We start from the raw sequence: 12,026 nt of genomic DNA, 5'->3' as shown, positions 1-12,026 counted from the left end.
CAGCACACTGCATCATTTTGTGTCTATTAAAACACACTAGTGGCACAGGAGAGTCTTTAAAACTACACAAAGATATTAGCCAAGGTTAGGGCCACCTTACACACAGGACACCTGTGTGGGAAATGTGTTGACACGAAAGAAGGCGTACAGCAACAGACAAGTTACCGAAGAGCAGGTAAACATGCAAAGAGGTAACTGCGCTCCTACACTTACAGGCTAAGCATCTTTCTGCTGTTTCAATTGGACACGTCCTTAGTCAACAACAACAAAATCTGTGAGACACCATGGTCAGCCTGACATGTTTCTTAAGTTATGTATATGGGTAATCAATAATCTGTTGCAAACTTACCTCCAGCTCTGTTACCAAAATGAAAACCAGAACAGGCTCAGTCCTCATAGTAAGCTACAAAGATACAGATATCACATCTCCGTTAGCAAGTGCTGCAGAGAAAATCCATATCAATTATTTAAAGAAACTAAAGAGTAATCCAGGATAAGAGTTTCTCATGTTTAGTCAAACAGATCTCCAGTGCACAGTAGCAATTTATGTATGAATACTAGTCTAGGAAGAAGTTGAGACTAGTTTTGAATGGAAGCATCATGAATAGTCCAAGTATACCATATAAATAACATGAACAGCCCACAAACCCAATCCAGTTTAAAACATCCTCGAGTTAAAGATAAGCTAGACTCTGGGAGATTACTTAGGGAAAATAACTTGTATGCTTAGTTCGTTTTTATACTTTCATAGAATCATTAAGGTTGGAAGAGACCTCTAAGATCATCCAGTCCAACCATCAATCCATCCCCACCATGCCCACTGACCATGTCCCTCAGTGCCACATCTTTATGCTTCTTGAACACCCCTGGGGACAGTGACTCCACTGTTTCCCTGGGCATCCTGTACCATCGCAGCACCACTCTGGCAGAGAATAATTTTGGTCCTAATATCCAACCTGAACCTCCCCCGAGGTTTCTTTCCTGGACAGGTTATGAATGCTGGGCTTTTTCTTTATAAACAAGTGCTCTCTTGTTTTATACATGTATATATTTGCACATATTCTTAATATGCATATAAAATATTTAAAAAAAAAACTACTGTATATGTATACATGTGTGCATATGTGCACAAACACAAACAGTAACAAATATGTTTTTTTAAAGAGCATTTAACAGACCGACTGCTTGCTCCAGCCTATTAATCATAACCATCCCATCCTGTTCAGACAGACACGTAATAACATCGAGCAAAAAACAAAGAAAGGTCCTGCAGGGTCTTTCTTGAGGCCAACATCAGTAATTAGGCAATTTTCCCTCCCAGGCAGCCCACTCCTACAGCTGCTTACTTGCATGCAGTGTTGTAGAGCAGCAGATGCGTTGCCTTTGCTGTCCACTAGGTGGACTTTCTGTCTGGACATTTTCAGTTGCGTGCCTTTAGCAGTCTTTCCCCTTTCTTAGTTCCCAGTCTCTTCCAAAACAAATCAAATCCCTTCGGAAGCCGGTCATGTGTATGCCCAGGGCAATTACATAAGATGTTATTTTAGTTGTGAAAAACACACTCAATTCTGTATTCTGTCACTGTTGCAGATTAGCATAAAGAAATGTCTCCAGTTTGATGCTAATGGTGCTCAGATACTTGGGAGCAGTTACATGCTTCTTTATCTGAAAGCTGAATTTAAGGCTGTCCTGACACTAGAATTTAAGGCTGCCCCAGCTCTCCCTTATCAAGAGATGCAGACATCCCAAATAAATGTGCTGTGGCTTCTCCTTTGTCTTTCTGGAAAAACTATTCAGAAATAATGTTAAGAAGAGCTCCCAATAGATTCGGATGGTTTCAGAAGTTGCATTCTATGTTGGAAGCAGGATATGGAGTTAGATGGACCTTTGGTTTGATCCAATGAAAACTCTATCATTTGAAAACTTACCTTAATAGAGAGTAAATACTTTCATGTTTGTAATGGAGCCAAGCATTACATAGGGAGGCTGCAGAACTTCATCAACACTACAAGTTGAAACAATTTTATCCATTAATGTTACATTTAACAAAAAATAACCTACATGAACATACAATGTTCCTGCACTGTGACAGCAGATGCCAACTACAGAATTAAGATGGACTGCCTCTACTACGTTCTGACTGTACTCAGCACAATGTCTTCACACCTGAGAATGACAAAGATTTCCTTCTGCCTGTTCCAGAACAGCACTGTATTCTCCAACAACAAGGTTCATGTACATTCATCTTTGCAGAGTTCCCTGTTAAGCAGTTAAATGCAGAGAACTATCCTTCCTGCTGAAGCTCGCAAACAGAAATGGGAAAAGCATTTTCTTGACTGTTCTTTCCAAAGACTAACCCCTTTCCTCTATTTATTTCATGCTAACTAGCTTTATGTCCCTAGACTTTGTAATAGAGGTAAAAAGAAACGACCTAATTTGTTCACACAGCTTCTTACCAAACTACTTCAGTTTAGCAGAACAAGATTTGAGAAAAACATCTTTAGCAAGACTCACTTGAAAATCAAAGCTGATTTAGTGTGCTTATTAAGTACATGTTTCTGATATCTGCACATTAAGAAACTCTACTACTAAACTCAAAATTAATGTAACCTTTAACATGCAAGTATTTTTAGCAACCCTAGTCAAGAAAGAAGGAAGAGTGACAAGTATTAAAAGTGATCTGAATTCTGAATTAATTACAGAAAAATAAAACTCAATGTGTTAACTTGCCCTGAAGAAAAGCAGAGTAATCTAATTCAAACTAGTCTATGGTTGTCCGGAGAGATTACCTTCTGGAAGTACAGTAATTACATTTGTAAAGTAAAATTCACTTTCGCCTGGGGTGGGGAGGCTCAAAGGATTATTTTCTTTTTCTAATTCTGAAACGTGTGGAAGTTTCATAATGCCATGAAGACTGAGAAAAGGATTTTCAGTGTGTACACAAGAGTAGACATTCTGAGTAACGGCCTTGTTTGGTGGCAGTAATCAGCTATGTGTAATGGGGGAGGTCACAAAGCCCAAGAAGTCAACTACAAATGGACACAAAGAGTTTTGATCCAACAGCATATCCACGTACAGCAAGACCTAGCAGCACTATTCTGACAGTCCCCCTGTGATACAAAACTGTCACAAAACAGTTTGGGTGTCTTTCCAGAAACAAATAAGATGCACACTCAAAGAAGGTTCCAGCCTTATGACTTATCTACAACAACTCCAGATTTTATGGTATCTTCTCAAGTTCTGGACAGCCAGAAAGAATTGATATGAAACAACACTGGAGGCTGTGAATCAGGTAGGAAGCATTTACCTCTTTTCTAATTATCACGCGACTTAGGTCAACACATCCGACATCTTCTACTTTATCAGCATAAGAGTCCAGCTGCTGAACTCTTTTCTTCTCTTTTCCACTCCCCATTCATTAGTACCAACGCAGTACTTCTTTCTGGACTCCATTCAGCAGTTTCACTGTTGCTGCTTACAGCTTTCCTGGACTGCAGTAGCATGTTCTGCCGCTGTTAATGTAAGCTGTGCTGCTTCCAGAGCAGTTTGCCACGATTTCCCAGTTCAACGCATATCCTTCAATTCACAGGCAGTAAATTCCCTTAGACAGTAAACTAGCATGCTCCCAGTGACCTCCCCAAGCAATACCTTACTCGGATGGAAGAATCCTTGTTAAATCCAAATAATAAGACCATGATTCTGAAAAGTACCAAGTTTAGGTTACAGAGCGTTTCATCGGTGCGTTGAGCAGCACTGGCTGGGCCAGCAGAGGGAGCGCTCGGGCCACATTTACACCGAGACACGGCGGGGACTCCGGGCCGGCCTTCCCACCTCCTGCTCCGAGCTGGAACAGAACCGACCCAACACTATATTCCCACTCACCTTCTCACAGATGTCTCACCTTTAGTCACTCCCCCATTCCAGTAGCTAGGACTCTGCCTTCATCCCAAGGACCTGTAACTTGAGGGCTGGGTGGATCTTTTTCCGACGTAATTACATGCAAAAACTAAGAGAACTCGATGGCCAGCTCAGTGCTCTTGTATGCCTTACCTAATGTTTCTTACAGTGTGTTTATGGCCGGTCCTCAAAACTGCCCAGGCAGGGGCAGCAAGAAGCAGACACCATCACTGCAGGTAGAAATGAAAGAACCACAGAGCCAGCCCAAATATCACCAGTGTCTGACTTCAGCACGAAGCTTCCCCTTAAAATTGCTTTAAATACTGCACAGAGCAGTGCACACGGAATAGAGCTGTATCCTCAGACAGAGGATGGCATCTGACAAACGCCAGTTACATCAAGTGCTTTTGGAAGTCGCTCCTCTGCTACGCTGAATAAATCTATACAAAGCTTCCCTGATCAGAGCTGACCAAGTCGACCACTGCTCGGCCCAGTTTGCTCTCATTTACCAAACTGACATAAATAGCAAAACTGTCTCAGCAGATTCACAAAGAGAAAGCGACTGTCCGCATGATTTGCATTCAGATGACTGCCCTGCAGTCATACAAACAATACGTTTCACTTAACAGTTTCTCCCTGCCAGCATGTTCTTTACTAACAGAAGCATAAACTGAACTTTCAATTGTTAATTACACCTCCTCCTGCTCTTCCACTGACACCAAGAAGAAAGCGAAGCTGTGAGAAGCAGTATGACTGCAGGAAACTTAGCACCCTTCAAGTACTTTCTAACCAGCACAACAGCGCAGGAAGCTGTTAAGCCAGAACTGCTTGGAAAGGTGTAAAACTTTTCATGCCATTCATTCACCAGGCTGCACTTTGTCTTTGGGAACTTCTGCTGGATAAGCAGTTCCATCTTGCCAAAAAGCCTCCTGTGAACTCCCAGCAGTGGACGAGGAAAGGCGTGGGGAGGAATGTTAATAGGAAGCCATGTAAAGGCTGACTTACCCACTGGCCCACTGACTTGTTAGAAAACAAAACAACAGCTCCACTTGGGAAGCTGCTGAGATGCCTTAAACACATCATACGCAAAAGCTTTCACGTGACAGTTGCACACCTATCTCCATACATCAGACTGGTTACAAAGGAATGGGCATGGAATCGAATATCAAAAAACAAAAAATAAATGGAAGTACGTAATAACAAAATTTGAATGATTTAGACGTTTTTCCCTTCATTCTCCACACACCTGCTTGAGTTCTCCCCCACATTATGTTATTGGCCATAAGAAAAAGCTCTATGCTATCTGTTCACCCTCAGTCTACTCTCCCTGCCTATTTAACCTCTATCTACTTTCCTCTATCCCATGTTTAGGTATTTAAAGTGATATCCCTTTAACTTTTCATTCAAGCACATTTGACCGGTGGGTGGAGATAAAGCTTTAATTAGAAAGCTAAAAACAAACTATTTGAGTAACTACTCTTACTACAGAAATGACACTTGGATGCCAACGCTACCTCAGCAAAGCGGCTCAAATGAAACGACCCTGAAGTTTTTCTCTCATCTCCTAATTTCCGTTATTTGAAAAGTATTTTGATAAAAACGTTTGGAATAAACGGATAAAGACTAAATTTGGAACCAACAGCTGTGTCTCCACCTACTGGAAAAGTGAATTTAACTGCAATACTAATTTGACCCTTCAAAGTTTGGATATGCAAAAGCCATCACAGCAGCATCCTAGTGCGAGATGCTAAGAACCAGCTCCCTTCTCCCCGCCACCAAAAAGAGCCTGTGGCAATTACTGACTTTTCCCAAGGTCATTATGGGTTCCATAAGGTTCCTATTCTCAAAGGGTAGTCTATTCAATGTATTTCAAATAGCACACCCGAATGATTTCTTGCCTAACATTTGCTGCCAATAAAAAGTCACCTGCTTGCAATACCTTAACAACTTCCACTGTGTTTTCAAGAGAGCTGAACACTAATGTTAGGATGAGTTCTTTAGACAACTGGGTTAAACACACAGAACCGTGGTTAATATGAATTATATTGTAACATTTTCAACACGTAGAGGTCTTTTTAAAAAACAAATGAAAGAGGACAAGACCACAAAGATCCTGGAAATAATTTAACATAAGAATCTTCAATCTTCAGTAATTAAACATGAGTAGAGAATCTTCAGCTTTCAATGTTTTATTTTACTTATTTAACACAGGCTGTGATATTACTCATCCCTTTAAAGAAACTAACCGACACAAAATAGCAAGGTAAATGCTCTGATAGGAAAAACACCTCTCTCAACCCCTTTTTCATGTCAGTTATTCTTGTAAGAATGACATCAGCCATGATTAAATAATTCAGGCTTCCTTTATTCTGTAAAAGAGAAATGTTTAAGCCACAGGATGGCCCATTAACATCACAACGTCATAGCTGACCCTGAGACAAACTTCAGATGGTTAGCAATAATGACCAGGGAACCAAATCATACCTTAACTTAGAAGTGGCCTTAACTCCCTTCCTCACAGCTGAAGCTAAACCACTCTTCTGGCATCTTGCTGAACTCAGATTAGAAGGATTTTATTCACACCTGTACTGAGCTAGACAAAGCCACCAACTGGTCAACCTACCTTCTATCTGCCTTCCATCCTACGTCAAACTGAAGCTCTGGAATGATCGCTGACTACTGTATGTCCCATGAGAAGAAAAGTCACACTGATAGCTTCATGTCTATGAAAACAAACCACTTGCCTTCCTCCAGCAGTACCTGTGGCCTGCTCATCCGTATTTCAGCCTACCTCTCACCTGTATTTCAGCCTGCCTCTCACCTGCAAGATTTAGCCAAGCTTGCTTTTTCCCTACATTATGAGTATTTTCTGTTGTGGAGGACACTAAAACTACGTTACCACAGGCTCACTTTTCATCCTGTGATCGTATTCCACCTCATCCTTCCACACAAATGACCCCAATGTAGTCTGTGCCGCTCTGGTTGCAGGACATTTCTAACAAGTCATTTTTCACCACTTGTACAAGGCCAAACACACTTCAGTTTGCCACGGCACTGAGTTCACACAACACAGGCTGTGTACCTCTACAATGAGCTCTTTGGCTTCTCCTCATGCTTCACCTCCTCTACTGTCCCTCCTTTCCTCAGGAGAAAAACATGAACATCTCATTCAAGGCCAAGTCAAAGCAACAGAAAGAACAGGCAGCAAAAAGCAAGTTTCAGGTGCACGTGGTGTTGAGAACCCATCTGTCCATGCTACAGTATGTCTTCTGCAGCAGGTACTTTCCCTTATCCTCTAACCCAATCACTACTCAGTCAATTTCTCAAAGCAGGATGAGTCAATTTTTATCTGTTTTTACCTTAAACACAGAACGCAGACCATATAATTTCAGCCTCCGTGACTTTGTTATTCTTTCCAATCTTAGGACAGCTTAATTCATTCCACATCTGAGTGGATGTTGCAACACCTAAAATACTACCATCAACATTACCCCGATTCCAGCTACATTTCTGTCACTTAAAGCAAAGGAAATTTCCCCTTTCCTAGAGCACAAGGAAAGCACCGTTTGTCCACAGATCGGCGTCCTGCACAGTGTATCAAAGGGCACTCACAAGAGCCTGCGATGGGCTCATCAAGCACGGTTCTAAAGGGCACGTTTTTTAAAGCAGTATTCTACAAATAAACACATTGAGAAAAACGGTATGATTCAGGGACTGAGTCACTGTGTGAACAGACTCGCAATGAAGGCTCTTTTGCCCGTCATGGTGCTATGAAGTTTCCCTCAGATCAATGATCTCTGTTTCTACAAGCAGCCATACCCAACATGAGCACCAAGCTGGAACCCGATTCTGACAGAGTAAGTTGAGTGTCTGAGGGCAATGCTCAATCGCATCTTAACAGCTCGAAATGCAGCCTGCCAAATTATTCGGTAGAGAACTTGGATTTCCCTTTTGCACCGTGGTTAAGCATCAAGTGGAAATGCCAGAAGTAGTCAGATTGTCCAGATTTCTGTTGCTTTATCTCACTGAGGTTTGCATATATTCAGAAGAAAAAGATGAAAATTGTATGCTTTAAATAAGCAGCTTCCTAAAAATCAGTTGGGTTTTTTTCCCTCTTCTTTGAGATTCATCCTCCCTATCAGTCCTCCTTCACGTTAGCTAGGACTATTTTCAGCCCTTTCTTCGTTATTTCTTTTTTACCTAAAAACCCATATGTGATTACACCACGATTTATGTGCGCAGCTTCCATTATTTGCTTAAGAAAAAAAAAGCAACAAGAGGTAGTTCAGGAAAGGTCCAATTGCACATATGTTGCAACAGCTTTTCAATCGTTTTGGAGGCTTTGGGTATGCGCAGTTAGCCCACTAAATTAGCAGCAGAACAGGCATCATTCTGAGCTGGTACAGTGTATTTGTCAATAATTTCTGTATTAAGCGGCTTTGACAAACAGAAAAGGCAGCGATCCACAGGATCTGAAACAAAACGCACACAGAACCCGGAGAAGCTGAATATCCAACACTTCAGGCAAGAAACTGAAGGTTCCATCAAAACTAATAATGAACAGAGTGGTGCTGTGTCTCATACAGAAAAGAAATGAAACACTGACAATGGGAGCAGCCTTACGGTGTCACCATGCTCGGTACTGCAGATCTTTGAGAACATGGATCTCAAGCCATCCCTGTAGTGCAGGGCTGGAGAGCAAAGCGAGGAAAGCAACATCATCCATCCCCAACATTTCAAGGGAGGAAAGTGGAAATTAAATGAGAATTTACAGCATGCTCAAAAATGCTGTGATGAACGTTGTGCGGACCGGCGGTCGCATGGCAAAGTGTTACAAGCCATCCATCCCGGCAGAAATAAGAAGCATTACGATGTGACTATCAGGTTGAACAGACGCTATCTGTTCGGAAGCAGTACGTAAGATTTGTTCAAAGCCTCCTTTAAGTCCCACAGCTATTTATAGCCGCCCAGCCTCTCTACAATTTCTCACAGTCCCTCCTCCTCCCCAAGCCAAGTCGGCGAAGTTTAATGGATGCGATCCCGGGCCTTGTGCCGCAAGGAGCTCTGCAACTCTGCTCCTGTGCAATAAGACTGGCAATGATAATAAGAGAATGCAAGAGCCAAACACACGGGATAAACCTTATCTCTGCTCCTTAGGAACCAAGTTATTTTTTGCCTGCCAGCACAATGACAGCAATGAACCACACGAGCATCAGAGCTGATGTAAAGGTACCTTCCCTCTGGTCAAAGACAGCCGGAGCTCAATGCCCTGCGAGCCAACAGCGGCTGGCCAAGTGTGCTCTGACCCTTGTGCAACAGCAATGTCATCCCTGTACCTCCCCACTCCCGTTTCAGTGTCACAACCAAACACTGCACCTTCCTCCAAGAGACACGGAGGCTGCTGGCTCTTCTCCTGTTGTGCAGCTCGTGTGCGTTAGACTGGATTTCCACCACCCGGCCACGCACGTCTCCATGGAGCATCGCTCCGGATGGGCTCCGCTCCACTAGCCGGCATCTCCCCGACAGCTGTACCGCCGCCGGGAGGTGCACGCATCTCCACACTGAACTCTGCCGCCCCAGCACCACGTCCCCACGTCCCCTCGCCCGCAGGGCTCGCACGGAGCCCGGGGAGGCGACGGCGCTACGGGAACTCTGCCCACCCCGCCGCCCCCCGCGTTTCTCCCGTTCCCGGGTATCGGCGGACGGAAAGGGAGAACGGGTGACTTCCTCGGAGGGACGCAGCCGGGGAGAGATCAGGAGGGGAGGAATCACCCCGAAGGGAAACGCGGATAATCCGCGGGGCACGGCGGGGCCGTGGGGCGGGGGGATAATCCGCCGGGAAGGGGATAATCCGCGGGAGGGGGGCGGATCCCGGGCAGGGAGGGGCGGGAGCTCCGGTAATCCACGGGAGGAGAGAAAAACGCGGGCGGGGGTGGCCGGGGGGTAATCCGGGCCGGGGGATGAGGCGCGGGGCTCGCGGGGACACGGCCGGGGGCGGCGGGAGGGAGGGAGGCTGAGCCCGGCCCGGGGCACGCAGCCCTCGTTCCCCGCTGCCGTGCCCGCCGCCCTTAGGCCCGCCCGGCGCCGCTACCTGCGGGCGGCTCCTCCGCCGGGGCATCGAGCCGCGCCGGATGGCCGCGGGACCCGCCTCCCGCTCCATTTCCCCGCCGGGCCGCCGCGCTCCCTCCTCCGCCTCCTCCCCCCGCTACACGCGCCGCCCGCTATCGCAACTCACCGGCCGGCACCGGCTCCCCCTCTCCGTCCCCTCCTCAGCGGGCTCCGCTCAGCCCCATGGACGCAGACCGTGCCCGGCGGTTGGCGGAGGCGCAGCGCGAGCCGGAGCTGCCGCCGCTTCCCCCGCGGCTCCGGCCCCGCCGCTGTGCGCCCGCCTGGTTGCGCGCCGCCGGCCGCCAGCAGCAGCACGCGCTCCTCCTCCCCGCCCCACTACGCCTCCGCGGCGCGCGAGAGAGCGGGAGCGAGCGCCGCCTCTGTGCTCCGAAACCCCACCACAGTGAGGGGACGGCACAGAGAGAGAGGGGGGGGGGAACGATACAGACTGCACCGGGCCGAGGAACCGCCCTGCGGTGTGAGGGGGGAGCGGGAGTGTGTGACTGTGGGAGAGTGAGGGGGGAGCTGCTGTGTGTGTGTGTGTGTGTGCACGGGGGTCAATGTGTGTGTGAGAATGTGAGTGCACGTGTGCATCCTCACAGAGTGGGAGACTGTTTATGAAGGCTTTCACCTTTGGATACTCTTGGACTTAATGAAATTGGAGTTGCAAATCCAAGGAGCTTTTGCATTTGGAATTCTCATGGAAGCTGCCCTGTTCACAGGGCAGAATTTGTCCCAGAAAAGAAAGTATTCCTATCTGAAGCAATACCTTATTCCACAGCTCGTTTCCATTCTCCCCATCTCTCACCAACATTTTTAAACCCAAGTGTACAGGTCGGCGGTAATTATGCCGTTGTAAAAATATGCGATAGCTTGCTGTAGCATATGGTAACTCTTAATAATAGCTGTCTGCAGCTCACACTGGCTTTTGCTGTGGAAGCCATGGGGGAGAAGGGAAAGCCAGAACTTCACGGAGGTTGAGTGCATTTGAACAGAAAATCTGCAAATCATAGAATCACAGAATCACAGAATGGCCTGGGTTGGAAAGGCCCACAGTGCCCATCTAGTTTCAACCCCCTGCTATGTGCAGGGTCGCCAACCATAAGACTGGCTGCCCAGAGCCACATCCAGCCTGGCCTTGAATGCCTCCAGGGATGGGGCATCCACAACCTCCTTGGGCAACCTGTTCCAGTGCATCACCACCCTCTGTGTGAAAAACTTCCTTCTAATATCTAACCTAAACTGCCTCAGTTTAAAGTCATTCCCCCTTGTCCTATCACTATTTACTGTCATAAACAGCCATTCCCCTTCCTGTTTATATATCCCGTCAAGTACTGGAAGGCCGCAATGAGGTCTCCATGGAGCCTTCTCTTTTCCAAGCTAAATAAGCCCAGTTCCTTCAACCTTTCTTCTCAGGAGAGGTGCTCCAGCCCTCTGATCATCTTAGTGGCCCTCCTATGGACCTGCTCCAAGAGCTCCATGTCCTTCCTGAGCTGGGGTCCCCAGGCCTGGAAGCAGTACTGCAGATGGGAGTAAAAGACTCATCAAGAAAGATCTTGCCCTCATGTAATTATGGATTATTCTTATTTATTCTACAAAATACAGTAGCTACCAAAGGCTCTACACTGACAAGTCACTGTGCCGAGAGCTTCACAAGCACACGGTATTACCTATCCCTGGGTCCAAAGAGATGACAGCCCTCTTGCAGTTTCTCCAAAGAAATGTCCAAGTTAAACATATTTTTTGATAAAATTCTTCACAAGCAGTTATCTTTTTCTCATTAATCTGAAGAGGAATTGAACATGACTTGAGGGCTTCTCGGTGAAGTGACGACCTACCATACTTTTGGTGTTCATTTCACAGCAGCTACAGTGGAAAAACTGACAGGAGTAGAAAATCCTCTTTCCCCCAGAATAACTCCGTATCTTTCTCTCTTCTCTGTTCCTCGCTTATTTTCTTGTGATATCCTAATGGGAAAACTTTTGAGCCAGATCCACAAGACACAGAAATGTCATCTCGTTCCG

General features: G+C 45.9%; 1 protein-coding gene across 3 annotated transcripts in view; it reads right to left on the bottom strand.

Annotated features, from left to right (window-relative positions):
• MPP6 (membrane palmitoylated protein 6) overlaps positions 1–10,284 on the bottom strand; it is a 40,803-nt gene extending 30,519 nt beyond the window's left edge. For 2 of the 3 annotated variants that reach the window (XM_015853761.2, XM_015853762.2), the window contains exon 1: positions 10,130–10,283. The gene's annotated coding sequence lies outside the window, so the exon portion shown is untranslated. Of the gene's footprint in view, positions 1–349; positions 404–10,129 lie in introns of all 3 variants that reach the window. The other variant, XM_015853764.2, reaches the window with a different exon arrangement.
• Positions 10,285–12,026: the final 1,742 nt, after the last annotated feature.

The sequence above is a fragment of the Coturnix japonica genome, chromosome 2, assembly GCF_001577835.2.
Source record: "Coturnix japonica isolate 7356 chromosome 2, Coturnix japonica 2.1, whole genome shotgun sequence".
NCBI classification, from domain to species: Eukaryota; Metazoa; Chordata; class Aves; order Galliformes; family Phasianidae; genus Coturnix; species Coturnix japonica.
The sequence above is the reverse complement of the archived record's forward strand: the minus strand, read 5'-3'. Positions and strand labels throughout refer to the sequence as shown.